Below are 16522 nucleotides of genomic sequence, written 5' to 3'. Positions count from 1 at the left end.
TTAACACACAATTTGCGTCCATATGAAATACTCAGGATTCCCTGCATTATCCTTCTAAATCGAGATACGTTTCTACGGAAACGATAGCATTTTCTTTGGGGTTCCGAGTATCTCTTTTCCGATGCATTATTCCTCCTGTACTGCATCCCTCGCTAACTCACATTGACGAATTAACACACAATTTGCGTCCATATGAAATACTCTGGATTCCCTGCATTGTCCTTCTAAATCGAGATACGTTTCTACGGAATCGATAGGATTTTCTTTGGGGTTCTACGTATCTCTTTTCCGATGCATTATTCCTCCTTTACTGCATCTCTCGCTTCCTCACATTGACGAATTAACACACAATTTGCGTCCATATGAAATACTCTGGATTCCCTGCATTGTCCTTCTAAATCGAGATACGTTTCTACGGAAACAATAGGATTTTCTTTTGGGAGTCGAGTATCTCTTTTCCGATGCATTATTCCTCCTTTACTGCATCCCTCGCTCCCTCACATTGACGAATTAACACACAATTTGCGTCCATATGAAATACTCTGGATTCCCAGCATTGTCCTTCTAAATCGAGATACGTTTCTACGGAAACGATAGGATTTTCTTTGGGGTTCCGAGTATCTCTTTTCCGATGCATTATTCCTCCTTTACTGCATCCCTCGCTCCCTCACATTGACGAATTAACACACAATTTGCGTCCATATGATATACTCTGGATTCCCTGCATTGTCCTTCTAAATCGAGATACGTTTCTACGGAAACGATAGGATTTTCTTTGGGGTTCCGAGTATCTCTTTTCCGATGCATTATTCCTCCTTTACTGCATCCCTCGCTCCCTCACATTGACGAATTAACACACAAATTGCGTCCATATGAAATACTCTGGATTCCCTGCATTGTCCTTCTAAATCGAGATACGTTTGTACGGAAACGATAGGATTTTCTTTGGGGTTCCGAGTATCTCTTTTCCAATGCATTATTCCTCCTTTACTGCATTTCTCGCTCCCTCACATTGACGAATTAACACACAATTTGCGTCCATATGAAATTCTCTGGATTCCCTGCATTGTCCTTCTAAATCGAGATACGTTTCTACGGAAACGATAGGATTTTCTTTGGGGTTCCGTGTGTCGCTTATCCGATGCATTATTCCTCCTTTACTGCATCCCTCGCTCCCTCACATTGACGAATTAACAAACAATTTGCGTCCATTTGGAATACTCTGTATTCCCTGCTTTGTCCTTCTAAATCGAGATACGTTTCTACGGAAACGATAGGATTTTCTTTGGGGTTCCGAGTATCTCTTTTCCGATGCATTATTCCTCCTTTACTGCATCCCTCGCTCCCTCACATTGACGAATTAACACACAACTTGCGTCCATATGAAATACTCTGGATTCCCTGCATTGTCCTTCTAAATCGAGATACGTTTCTACGGAAACGATAGGAATTTCTTTGGGGTTCCGAGTATCTCTTTTCCGATGCATTATTCCTCCTTTACTGCATCCCTCGCTCCCCCACATTGAAGAATTAACACACAATTTGCGTCTATATGAAATACTCTGGATTCCCTGCATTGTCCTTCTAAATCGAGATACGTTTTTACGGAAACGGTAGGATTTTCTTTGGGGTTCCGAGTATCTCTTTTCCGATGCATTATTCCTCCTTTACTGCATCCCTCGCTCCCTCACATTGACGAATTAACACATAATTTGCGTCCATATGAAATACTCTGGATTCCCTGCATTGTCCTTCTAAATCGAGATACGTTTCTACGGAAACGATAGGATTTTCTTTGGGGTTCCGAGTATCTCTTTTCCGATGCATTATTCCTCCTTTACTGCATCGATCGCTCCCTCACATTGACGAATTAACACACAATTTGCGTCCATATGAAATACTCTGGATTCCCTGCATTGTCCTTCTAAATCGAGATACGTTTGTACGGAAACGATAGGATTTTCTTTGGGGTTCCGAGTATCTCTTTTCCAATGCATTATTCCTCCTTTACTGCATTTCTCGCTCCCTCACATTGACGAATTAACACACAATTTGAGTCCATATGAAATTCTCTGGATTCCCTGCATTGTCCTTCTAAATCGAGATACGTTTCTACGGAAACGATAGGATTTTCTTTGGGGTTCCGTGTGTCGCTTATCCGATGCATTATTCCTCCTTTACTGCATCCCTCGCTCCCTCACATTGACGAATTAACAAACAATTTGCGTCCATTTGGAATACTCTGTATTCCCTGCTTTGTCCCTCTAAATCGAGATACGTTTCTACGGAAACGATAGGATTTTCTTTGGGGTTCCGAGTATCTCTTTTCCGATGCATTATTCCTCCTTTACTGCATCCCTCGCTCCCTCACATTGACGAATTAACATACAACTTGCGTCCATATGAAATACTCTGGATTCCCTGCATTGTCCTTCTAAATCGAGATACGTTTCTACGGAAACGATTGGAATTTCTTTGGGGTTCCGAGTATCTCTTTTCCGATGCATTATTCCTCCTTTACTGCATCCCTCGCTCCCCCACATTGAAGAATTAACACACAATTTGCGTCTATATGAAATACTCTGGATTCCCTGCATTGTCCTTCTAAATCGAGATACGTTTTTACGGAAACGGTAGGATTTTCTTTGGGGTTCCGAGTATCTCTTTTCCGATGCATTATTCCTCCTTTACTGCATCCCTCGCTCCCTCACATTGACGAAATAACACACAATTTGCGTCCATATGAAATACTCTGGATTCCCTGCATTGTCCTTCTAAATCGAGATACGTTTCTACGGAAACGATAGGATTTTCTTTGGGGTTCCGTGTGTCGCTTATCCGATGCATTATTCCTCCTTTACTGCATCCCTCGCTCCCTCACATTGACGAATTAACAAACAATTTGCGTCCATTTGGAATACTCTGTATTCCCTGCTTTGTCCTTCTAAATCGAGATACGTTTCTACGGAAACGATAGGATTTTCTTTGGGGTTCCGAGTATCTCTTTTCTGATGCATTATTCCTCCTTTACTGCATCCCTCGCTCCCTCACATTGACGAATTAACACACAACTTGCGTCCATATGAAATACTCTGGATTCCCTGCATTGTCCTTGTAAATCGAGATACGTTTCTACGGAAACGATAGGTATTTCTTTGGGGTTCCGAGTATCTCTTTTCCGATGCATTATTCCTCCTTTACTGCATCCCTCGCTCCCCCACATTGAAGAATTAACACACAATTTGCGTCTATATGAAATACTCTGGATTCCCTGCATTGTCCTTCTAAATCGAGATACGTTTTTACGGAAACGGTAGGATTTTCTTTGGGGTTCCGAGTATCTCTTTTCCGATGCATTATTCCTCCTTTACTGCATCCCTCGCTCCCTCACATTGACGAATTAACACATAATTTGCGTCCATATGATATACTCTGGATTCCCTGCATTGTCCTTCTAAATCGAGATACGTTTCTACGGAAACGATAGGATTTTCTTTGGGGTTCCGAGTATCTCTTTTCCGATGCATTATTCCTCCTTTACTGCATCGATCGCTCCCTCACATTGACGAATTAACACACAATTTGCGTCCATATGAAATACTCTGGATTCCCTGCATTGTCATTCTAAATCGAGATACGTTTGTACGGAAACGATAGGATTTTCTTTGGGGTTCCGAGTATCTCTTTTCCAATGCATTATTCCTCCTTTACTGCATTTCTCGCTCCCTCACATTGACGAATTAACACACAATTTGCGTCAATATGAAATTCTCTGGATTCCCTGCATTGTCCTTCTAAATCGAGATACGTTTCTACGGAAACGATAGGATTTTCTTTGGGGTTCCGTGTGTCGCTTATCCGATGCATTATTCCTCCTTTACTGCATTCCTCGCTCCCCCACATTGAAGAATTAACACACAATTTGCGTCTATATGAAATACTCTGGATTCCCTGCATTGTCCTTCTAAATCGAGATACGTTTTTACGGAAACGGTAGGATTTTCTTTGGGGTTCCGAGTAACTCTTTTCCGATGCATTATTCCTCCTTTACTGCATCCCTCGCTCCCTCACATTGACGAAATAACACACAATTTGCGTCCATATGAAATACTCTGGATTCCCTGCATTGTCCTTCTAAATCGAGATACGTTTCTACGGAAACGATAGGATTTTCTTTGGGGTTCCGAGTATCTCTTTTCCGATGCATTATTCCTCCTTTACTGCATCGATCGCTCCCTCACATTGACGAATTAACACACAATTTGCGTCCATATGAAATACTCTGGATTCCCTGCATTGTCCTTCTAAATCGAGATACGTTTCTACGGAAACGATAGGATTTTCTTTGGGGTTCCGAGTATCTCTTTTCCGATGCATTATTCCTCCTTTACTGCATCGATCGCTCCCTCACATTGACGAATTAACACACAATTTGCGTCCATATGAAATACTCTGGATTCCCTGCATTGTCCTTCTAAATCGAGATACGTTTCTACGGAAACGATAGGATTTTCTTTGGGGTTCCGTGTATCGCTTATCCGATGCATTATTCCTCCTTTACTGCATCCCTCCCTCCCTCACATTGACGAATTAACAAACAATTTGCGTCCATTTGGAATACTCTGTATTCCCTGCATTGTCCTTCTAAATCGAGATACGTTTCTACGGAAACGATAGGATTTTCTTTGGGGTTCCGAGTATCTCTTTTCCGATGCATTATTCCCCCTTTACTGCATACCTCGCTCCCTCACATTGACGAATTAACACACAATTTGCGTCCATATGAAATACTCTGGATTCCCTGCATTGTCCTTCTAAATCGAGATACGTTTCTACGGAAACGAAAGGATTTTCTTTGGGGTTCCGAGTATCTCTTTTCCGAAGCATTATTCCTCCTTTACTTCATCCCTCGCTCCCTCACATTGACGAATTAAGACACAATTAGCGTCCATATAAATACTCTGGATTCCCTGCATACTCCTTCTAAATCGAGATACATTTCTACGGAAACGATAGGATTTTCTTTGAGGTTCCGAGTATCTCTTTTCCGAAGCATTTTTCCTCCTTCACTGCATCCCTCGCTCCCTCACATTGACGAATTAACACACAATTTGCGTCCATATGAAATACTCTGGATTCCCTGCATTGTCTTTCTAAATCGAGATACGTTTCTACGGAAACGATAGGATTTTCTTTGGGGTTCCGAGTATCTCTTTTCCGATTCATTATTCCTCCTTTACTGCATCCCTCGCTCCCTCACATTGACGAATTAACACACAATTTGCGTCCATATGAAATACTCTGGATTCCCTGCATTGTCCTTCTAAATCGAGATACGTTTCTACGGAAACGATAGGATTTTCTTTGGGGTTCCGAGTATCTCTTTTCCGATGCATTATTCCTCCTTTACTGCATCCCTCGCTCCTTCACATTGACGATTTAACGCACAATTTGCGTCCATATGAAATACTCTGGATTCCCTGCAGTGTCCTTCTAAATCGAGATACGTTTCTATGGAAACGATATGATTTTCATTGGGGTTCCTAGTATCTCTTTTCCGATGCATTATTCCTCCTTTACTGCATCCTGCGCTCCCTCACATTGACGAATTAACACACAATTTGCGTCCATATGAAATACTCTGGGTTCCCTGCATCGTCCTTCTAAATCGGGATTCGTTTCTACGGAAACGATATGATTTTCTTTGGGGTTTCGAGTATCTCTTTTCCGATGCATTATTCCTCCTTTACTGCATACCTCGCTCCCTCACATTGACGAATTAAAACACAATTTGCGTCCATATGAAATACTCTGGATTCCCTGCATTGTCCTTCTAAATCGAGATACGTTTCTACGGAAACGATAGGATTTTCTTAGGGGTTCCAAGTATCTCTTTTCTGATGAATTATTCCTCCTTTACTGCATACCTCGCTCCCTCACATTGACAAATTAACACACAATTTGCGTCCATATGAAATTCTCTGGATTCCCTGCATTGTCCTTCTAAATCGGGATTCGTTTCTACGGAAACGATAGGATTTTCTTTGGGGTTCCGAGTATCTCTTTTCCGATGCATTATTCCTCCTTTACTGCATCCCTCGCTCCCTCACATTGACGAATTAACACACAACTTGCGTCCATATGAAATACTCTGGATTCCATACATTGTCCTTCTAAATCGAGATACGTTTCTACGGAAACGATAGGTTTTTCTTTGGGGTTCCGAGTATCTCTTTTCCGATGCATTATTCCTCCTTTACTGCATCCCTCGCTCCCCCACATTGAAGAATTAACACACAATTTGCGTCTATATGAAATACTCTGGATTCCCTGCATTGTCCTTCTAAATCGAGATACGTTTTTACGGAAACGGTAGGATTTTCTTTGGGGTTCCGAGTATCTCTTTTCCGATGCATTATTCCTCCTTTACTGCATCCCTCGCTCCCTCACATTGACGAATTAACACACAATTTGCGTCCATATGAAATACTCTGGATTCCCTGCATTGTCCTTCTAAATCGAGATACGTTTCTACGGAAACGATAGGATTTTCTTTGGGGTTCCGAGTATCTCTTTTCCGATGCATTATTCCTCCTTTACTGCATCCCTCGCTCCCTCACATTGACGAATTAACACACAATTTGCGTCCATATGATATACTCTGGATTCCCTGCATTGTCCTTCTAAATCGAGATACGTTTCTACGGAAACGTTAGGATTTTCTTTGGTGTTCCGAGTATCTCTTTTCCGATGCATTATTCCTCCTTTACTGCATCGCTCACTCCCTCACATTGACGAATTAACACACAATTTGCGTCCATATGAAATACTCTGGATTCCCTGCATTGTCATCCTAAATCGAGATACGTTTCTACGGAAACGATAGGATTTTCTTTGGGGTTCCGAGTATCTCTTTTCCGATACATTATTCCTCCTTTACTGCATTCCTCGCTCCCTCACATAGACGAATTAACACACAATTTGCGTCCATATGAAATACTCTGGATTCCCTGCATTATCCTTCTAAATCGAGATACGTTTCTACGGAAACGATAGCATTTTCTTTGGGGTTCCGAGTATCTCTTTTCCGATGCATTATTCCTCCTTTACTGCATCCCTCGCTAACTCACATTGACGAATTAACACACAATTTGCGTCCATATGAAATACTCTGGATTCCCTGCATTGTCCATCTAAATCGAGATACGTTTCTACGGAATCGATAGGATTTTCTTTGGGGTTCTGCGTAGCTCTTTTCCGATGCATTATTCCTCCTTTACTGCATCTCTCGCTTCCTCACATTGACGAATTAACACACAATTTGCGTCCATATGAAATACTCTGGATTCCCTGCATTGTCCTTCTAAATCGAGATACGTTTCTACGGAAACGATAGGATTTTGTTTGGGGTTCCGAGTATTTCTTTTCCGATGTATTATTCCTCCCTTACTGCATCCCTCGCTCCCTGACATTGACGAATTAACACACAATTTGCGTCCATATGAAATACTCTGGATTCCCTGCATTGTCCTTGTAAATCGAGATACGTTTCTACGGAAACGATAGGATTTTCTTTGGGGTTCCGAGTATCTCTTTTCCGATGCATTTTTCCTCCTTTACTGCATCCCTCGCTCCCTCACATTGACGAATTAACACACAATTTGCGTCCATATGAAATACTCTGGGTTCCCTGCATTATCTTTCTAAATCGAGATACGTTTCTACGGAAACGATAGGATTTTCTTTTGGGAGTCGAGTATCTCTTTTCCGATGCATTATTCCTCCTTTACTGCATCCCTCGCTCCCTCAGATTGACGAATTAACACACAATTTGCGTCCATATGAAATACTCTGGATTCCCTGCATTGTCCTTCTAAATCGAGATACGTTTCTACAGATACGGTAGGATTTTCTTTGGGGTTCCGAGTATCTCTTTTCCGATGCATTATCCCTCCTTTACTGCATCCCTCGCTCCCTCACATTGCCGAATTAACACACAATTTGCGTCCATATGAAATACTCTGGATTCCCTGCATTGTCCTTCTAAATCAAGGTACGTTTCTACGGAAACGATAGGATTTTCTTTGGGGTTCCGAGTATCTCTTTTCCGATGCATTATTCCTCCTTTACTGCATCCCTCGCTCCCTCACATTGACGAATTAACACACAATTTGCGTCCATATGAAATACTCTGGATTCCCTGCATTGTCCTTCTAAATCGAGATACGTTTCTACGGAAACGATAGGATTTTCTTTGGGGTTCCCCGTATCTCTTTTCCGATGCATTATTCCCCCTTTACTGCATACCTCGCTCCCTCACATTGACGAATTAACACACAATTTGCGTCCATATGAAATACGCTGGATTCCCTGCATTGTCCTTCTAAATCGAGATACGTTTCTACGGAAACGATAGGATTTACTTTGGGGTTCCGAGTATCTCTTTTCCGATGCATTTTTCCTCCTTTACTTCATCCCTCGCTCCCTCACATTGACGAATTAAGACACAGTTTGCGTCCATATAAATACTCTGGATTCCCTGCATACTCCTTCTAAATCGAGATACATTTCTACGGAAACGATAGGATTTTCTTTGGGGTTCCGAGTATCTCTTTTCCGAAGCATTTTTCCTCCTTCACTGCATCCCTCGCTCCCTCACGTTGACGAATTAACACACAATTTGCGTCCATATGAAATACTATGGATTCCCTGCATTGTCTTTCTAAATCGAGATACGTTTCTACGGAAACGAGAGTATTTTCTTTGGGGTCCCGAGTATCTCTTTTCCGATGCATTATTCCTCCTTTACTGCATCCCTCGCTCCCTCACATTGACGAATTAACACACAATTTGCGTCCATATAAAATACTCTGGATTCCCTGCATTGTCCTTCTAAATCGAGATACGTTTCTACGGAAACGATAGGATTTTCTTTGGGGTTCCGAGTATCTCTTTTCCGATGCATTATTCCTCCTTTACTGCATCCCTCGCTCCCTCACATTGACGAATTAAAACACAATTTGCGTCCATATGAAATACTGTGGATTCCCTGCATTGTCCTTCTAAATCGAGATACGTTTCTACCGAAACGATAGGATTTTCTTAGGGGTTCCAAGTATCTCTTTTCTGATGAATTATTCCTCCTTTACTGCATACCTCGCTCCCTCACATTGACAAATTAACACGCAATTTGCGTCCATATGAAATTCTCGGGATTCCCTGCATTGTCCTTCTAAATCGGGATTCGTTTCTACGGAAACGATGGGATTTTCTTTGGGGTTCCGAGTATCCCTTTTCCGATGCATTATTCCTCCTTTACTGCATCCCTCGCTCCCTCACATTGACGAATTAACACACAACTTGCGTCCATATGAAATACTCTGGATTCCCTGCATTGTCCTTCTAAATCGAGATACGTTTCTACGGAAACGATAGGATTTTCTATGGGTTTCCGAGTATCTCTTTTCCGATGCATTATTCCTCTTTTACTGCATCCCTCGCATCCTCACATTGACGAATTAACACACAATTTGCGTCCATATGAAATACTCTGGATTCCTTGCATTGTCCTTCTAAATCGAGACACTTTTCTACGGAAACGATAGGATTCTCTTTGGGGTTCCGAGTATCTCTTTTCCGATGCATTATTCCACCTTTACTGCATCCCTCGCTCCCTCACATTGAAGAATTAACACACAATTTGCGTCAATATTAAATACTCTGGGTTCCCTGCATTATCTTTCTAAAACGAGATACGTTTCTACGGAAACGATAGGATTTTATTTTGGGAGTCGAGTATCTCTTTTCCGATGCATTATTCCTCCTTTACTGCATCCCTCGCTCCCTCACATAGACGAATTAACACACAATTTGCGTCCATATGATATACTCTGGATTCCCTGCATTGTCCTTCTAAATCGAGATACGTTTCTACCTAAACGATAGGATTTTCTTTGGGGTTCCGAGTATCTCTTTTCCAATGCATTATTCCTCCTTTACTGCATTTCTCGCTCCCTCACATTGACGAATTAACACACAATTTGCGTCCATATGAAATTCTCTGGATTCCCTGCATTGTCTTTCTAAATCGAGATACGTTTCTACGGAAACGATAGGATTTTCTTTGGGGTTCCGTGTATCGCTTATCCGATGCATTATTCCTCCTTTACTGCATCCCTCGCTCCCTCACATTGACGAATTAACAAACAATTTGCGTCCATATGGAATACTCTGGATTCCCTGCATTGTCCTTCTAAATCGAGATACGTTTCTACGGAAACGATAGGATTTTCTTTGGGGTTCCGAGTATCTCTTTTCCGATGCATTATTCCCCCTTTACTGCATACCTCGCTCCCTCACATTGACGAATTAACACACAATTTGCGTCCATATGAAATACTCTGGATTCCCTGCATTGTCCTTCTAAATCGAGATACGTTTCTACGGAAACGATAGGATTTTCTTTGGGGTTCCGAGTATCTCTTTTCCGAAGCATTATTCCTCCTTTACTTCATCCCTCGCTCCCTCACATTGACGAATTAAGACACAATTTGCGTCCATATAAATACTCTGGATTCCCTGCATTGTCCTTCTAAATCGAGATACGTTTTTACGGAAACGGTAGGATTTTCTTTGGGGTTCCGAGTATCTCTTTTCCGATGCATTATTCCTCCTTTACTGCATCCCTCGCTCCCTCACATTGACGAATTAACACACAATTTGCGTCCATATGAAATACTCTGGATTCCCTGCATTGTCCTTCTAAATCGAGATACGTTTCTACGGAAACGATAGGATTTTCTTTGGGGTTCCGAGTATCTCTTTTCCGATGCATTATTCCTCCTTTACTGCATCCCTCGCTCCCTCACATTGACGAATTAACACACAATTTGCGTCCATATGATATACTCTGGATTCCCTGCATTGACCTTCTAAATCGAGATACGTTTCTACGGAAACGTTAGGATTTTCTTTGGTGTTCCGAGTATCTCTTTTCCGATGCATTATTCCTCCTTTACTGCATCGCTCACTCCCTCACATTGACGAATTAACACACAATTTGCGTCCATATGAAATACTCTGGATTCCCTGCATTGTCATCCTAAATCGAGATACGTTTCTACGGAAACGATAGCATTTTCTTTGGGGTTCCGAGTATCTCTTTTCCGATGCATTATTCCTCCTTTACTGCATTCCTCGCTCCCTCACATTGACGAATTAACACACAATTTGCATCCATATGAAATACTCAGGATTCCCTGCATTATCCTTCTAAATCGAGATACGTTTCTACGGAAACGATAGGATTTTCTTTGGGGTTCCGAGTATCTCTTTTCCGATGCATTATTCCTCCTTTACTGCATCCCTCGCTAACTCACATTGACGAATTAACACACAATTTGCGTCCATATGAAATACTCTGGATTCCCTGCATTGTCCTTCTAAATCGAGATACGTTTCTTCGGAATCGATAGGATTTTCTTTGGGGTTCCGCGTATCTCTTTTCCGATGCTTTATTCCTCCTTTACTGCATCTCTCGCTTCCTCACATTGACGAATTAACACACAATTTGCGTCCATATGAAATACTCTGGATTCCCTGCATTGTCCTTCTAAATCGAGATACGTTTCTACGGAAACGATAGGATTTTCTTTTGGGAGTCGTGTATCTCTTTTCCGATGCATTATTCCTCCTTTACTGCATCCCTCGCTCCCTCACATTGACGAATTAACACACAATTTGCGTCCATATGAAATACTCTGGATTCCCTGCATTGTCCTTCTAAATCGAGATACGTTTCTACGGAAACGATAGGATTTTCTTTGGGGTTCCGAGTATCTCTTTTCCGATGCATTATTCCTCCTTTACTGCATCCCTCGCTCCCTCACATTGACGAATTAACACACAATTTGCGTCCATATGAAATACTCTGGATTCCCTGCATTGTCCTTCTAAATCGAGATACGTTTCTACGGAAACAATAGGATTTTCTTTGGGGTTCCGCGTATCTCTTTTCCGATGCATTATTCCTCCTTTACTGCATCTCTCGCTTCCTCACATTGACGAATTAACACACAATTTGCGTCCATATGAAATACTCTGGATTCCCTGCATTGTCCTTCTAAATCGAGATACGTTTCTACGGAAACGATAGAATTTTGTTTGGGGTTCCGAGTATTTCTTTTCCGATGTATTATTCCTCCCTTACTGCATCCCTCGCTCCCTGACATTGACGAATTAATACACAATTTGCGTCCATATGAAATACTCTGGATTCCCTGCATTGTCCTTGTAAATCGAGATACGTTTCTATGGAAACGATAGGAATTTCTTTGGGGTTCCGAGTATCTCTTTTCCGATGCATTATTCCTCCTTTACTGCATCCCTCGCTCCCTCACATTGACGAATTAACACACAATTTGCGTCCATATGAAATACTCTGGGTTCCATGCATTATCTTTCTAAATCGAGATACGTTTCTACGGAAACGATAGGATTGTCTTTTGGGAGTCGAGTATCTCTTTTCCGATGCATTATTCCTCCTTTACTGCATCCCTCGCTCCCTCACATTGACGAATTAACACACAATTTGCGTCCATATGAAATACTCTGGATTCCCTGCATTGTCCTTCTAAATCGAGATACGTTTCTACGGAAACGGTAGGATTTTCTTTGGGGTTCCGAGTATCTCTTTTCCGATGCATTATTCCTCCTTTACTGCATCCCTCGCTCCCTCACATTGCCGAATTAACACACAATTTGCGTCCATATGAAATACTCTGCATTCCCTGCATTGTCCTTCTAAATCAAGATACGTTTCTACGGAAACGATAGGATTTTCTTTCGGGTTCCGAGTATCTCTTTTCCGATGCATTATTCCTCCTTTACTGCATCCCTCGCTCCCTCACATTGACGAATTAACACACAATTTGCGTCCATATGAAATACTCTGGATTCCCTGCATTGTCCTTCTAAATCGAGATACGTTTCTACGGAAACGATAGGATTTCCTTTGGGGTTCCCCGTATCTCTTTTCCGATGCATTATTCCCCCTTTACTGCATACCTCGCTCCCTCACATTGACGAATTAACACACAATTTGCGTCCATATGAAATACTCTGGATTCCCTGCATTGTCCTTCTAAATCGAGATACGTTTCTACGGAAACGATAGGATTTTCTTTGGGGTTCCGAGAATCTCTTTTCCGATGCATTATTCCTCCTTTACTTCATCCCTCGCTCCCTCACATTGACGAATTAAGACACAATTTGCGTCCATATAAATACCCTGGATTCCCTGCATACTCCTTCTAAATCGAGATACATTTCTAAGGAAACGATAGGATTTTCTTTGGGGTTCCGAGTATCTCTTTTCCGAAGCATATTTCCTCCTTCACTGCATCCCTCGCTCCCTCACATTGACGAATTAACACACAATTTGCGTCCATATGAAATACTCTGGATTCCCTGCATTGTCTTTCTAAATCGAGATACGTTTCTACAGAAACGAGAGTATTTTCTTTGGGGTCCCGAGTATCTCTTTTCCGATGCATTATTCCTCCTTTACTGCATCCCTCGCTCCCTCACATTGACAAATTAACACACAATTTGCGTCCATATGAAATACTCTGGATTCCCTGCATTGTCCTTCTAAATCGAGATATGTTTCTACGGAAACGATAGGATTTTCTTTGGGGTTCCGAGTATCTCTTTTCCGATGCATTATTCCTCCTTTACTGCATCCCTCGCTCCCTCACATTGACGAATTAACGCACAATTTGCGACCATATGAAATACTCTGGATTCCCTGCATTGTCCTTCTAAATCGAGATGCGTTTCTATGGAAACGATAGGATTTTCTTTGGGGTTTCGAGTATCTCTTCTCCGATGCATTATTCCTCCTTTACTGCATCCCTCGCTCCCTCACATTGACGAATTAACACACAAATTGCGTCCATATGAAATACTCTGGGTTCCCTGCATCGTCCTTCTAAATCGGGATTCGTTTCTACGGAAACGATAGGATTTTCTTTGGGGTTCCGAGTATCTCTTTTCCGATGCATTATTCCTCCTTTACTGCATCCCTCGCTCCCTGACATTGACGAATTAAAACACAATTAGCGTCCATATGAAATACTCTGGATTCCCTACATTGTCCTTCTAAATCGAGATACGTTTCTACCGAAACGAAAGGATTTTCTTAGGGGTTCCAAGTATCTCTTTTCTGATGAATTATTCCTCCTTTACTGCATACCTCGCTCCCTCACATTGACAAATTAACACACAATTTGCGTCCATATGAAATTCTCTGGATTCCCTGCATTGTCCTTCTAAATCGGGATTCGTTTCTACGGAAACGATAGGATTTTCTTTGGTGTTCCGAGTATCTCTTTTCCGATGCATTATTCCTCCTTTACTGCATCGCTCACTCCCTCACATTGACGAATTAACACACAATTTGCGTCTATATTAAATACCCTGGGTTCCCTGCATTATCTTTCTAAAACGAGATACGTTTCTACGGAAACGATAGGATTTTCTTTTGGGAGTCGAGTATCTCTTTTCCGATGCATTATTCCTCCTTTACTGCATCCCTCGCTCCCTCACATAGACGAATTAACACACAATTTGCGTCGATATGATATACTCTGGATTCCCTGCATTGTCCTTCTAAATCGAGATACGTTTCTACGGAAACGATAGGATTTTCTTTGGGATTCCGAGTATCTCTTTTCCCATGCATTATTCCTCCTTTACTGCATTTCTCGCTCCCTCACATTGACGAATTAACACACAATTTGCGTCCATATGATATACTCTGGATTCCCTGCATTGACCTTCTAAATCGAGATACGTTTCTACGGAAACGTTAGGATTTTCTTTGGTGTTCCGAGTATCTCTTTTCCGATGCATTATTCCTCCTTTACTGCATCGCTCACTCCCTCACATTGACGAATTAACACACAAGTTGCGTCCATATGAAATACTCTGGATTCCCTGCATTGTCATCCTAAATCGAGATACGTTTCTACGGAAACGATAGCATTTTCTTTGGGGTTCCGAGTTTCTCTTTTCCGATGCATTATTCCTCCTTTACTGCATTCCTCGCTCCCTCACATTGACGAATTAACACACAATTTGCGTCCATATGAAATACTCAGGATTCCCTGCATTATCCTTCTAAATCGTGATACGTTTCTACGGAAACGATAGGATTTTCTTTGGGGTTCCGAGTATCTCTTTTCCGATGCATTATTCCTCCTTTACTGCATCCCTCGCTAACTCACATTGACGAATTAACACACAATTTGCGTCCATATGAAATACTCTGGATTCCCTGCATTGTCCTTCTAAATCGAGATACGTTTCTACGGAATCGATAGGATTTTCTTTGGGGTTCCGCGTATCTCTTTTCCGATGCTTTATTCCTCCTTTACTGCATCTCTCGCTTCCTCACATTGACGAATTAACACACAATTTGCGTCCATATGAAATACTCTGGATTCCCTGCATTGTCCTTCTAAATCGAGATTCGTTTCTACGGAAACGATAGAATTTTGTTTGGGGTTCCGAGTATTTCTTTTCCGATGTATTATTCCTCCCTTACTGCATCACTCGCTCCCTGACATTGACGAATTAACACACAATTTGCGTCCATATTATCTACTCTGGATTCCCTGCATTGTCCTTGTAAATCGAGATACGTTTCTACGGAAACGATAGGAATTTCTTTGGGGTTCCGAGTATCTCTTTTCCGATGCATTATTCCTCCTTTACTGCATCCCTCGCTCCCTCACATTGACGAATTAACACACAATTTGCGTCCATATGAAATACTCTGGGTTCCCTGCATTATCTTTCTAAATCGAGATACGTTTCTACGGAAACGATAGGATTTTCTTTTGGGAGTCGAGTATCTCTTTTCCGATGTATTATTCCTCCTTTACTGCATCCCTCGCTCCCTCACATTGACGAATTAACACACAATTTGCGTCCATATGAAATACTCTGGATTCCCTGCATTGTCCTTCTAAATCGGGATACATTTCTACGGAAACGGTAGGATTTTCTTTGGGGTTCCGAGTATCTCTTTTCCGATGCATTATTCCTCCTTTACTGCATCCCTCGCTCCCTCACATTGCCGAATTAACACACAATTTGCGTCCATATGAAATACTCTGCATTCCCTGCATTGTCCTACTAAATCAAGATACGTTTCTACGGAAACGATAGGATTTTCTTTCGGGTTCCGAGTATCTCTTTTCCGATGCATTATTCCTCCTTTACTGCATCCCTCGCTCCCTCACATTGACGAATTAACACACAATTTGCGTCCATATGAAATACTCTGGATTCCCTGCATTGTCCTTCTAAATCGAGATACGTTTCTACGGAAACGATAGGATTTTCTTTGGGGTTCCCCGTATCTCTTTTCCGATGCATTATTCCCCCTTTACTGCATACCTCGCTCCCTCACATTGACGAATTAACGCACAATTTGCGACCATATGAAATACTCTGG

Source organism: Schistocerca nitens, chromosome 2, assembly GCF_023898315.1.
Source record: "Schistocerca nitens isolate TAMUIC-IGC-003100 chromosome 2, iqSchNite1.1, whole genome shotgun sequence".
Classification (NCBI taxonomy): Eukaryota; Metazoa; Arthropoda; class Insecta; order Orthoptera; family Acrididae; genus Schistocerca; species Schistocerca nitens.
This window is presented reverse-complemented; position numbering follows the sequence as displayed.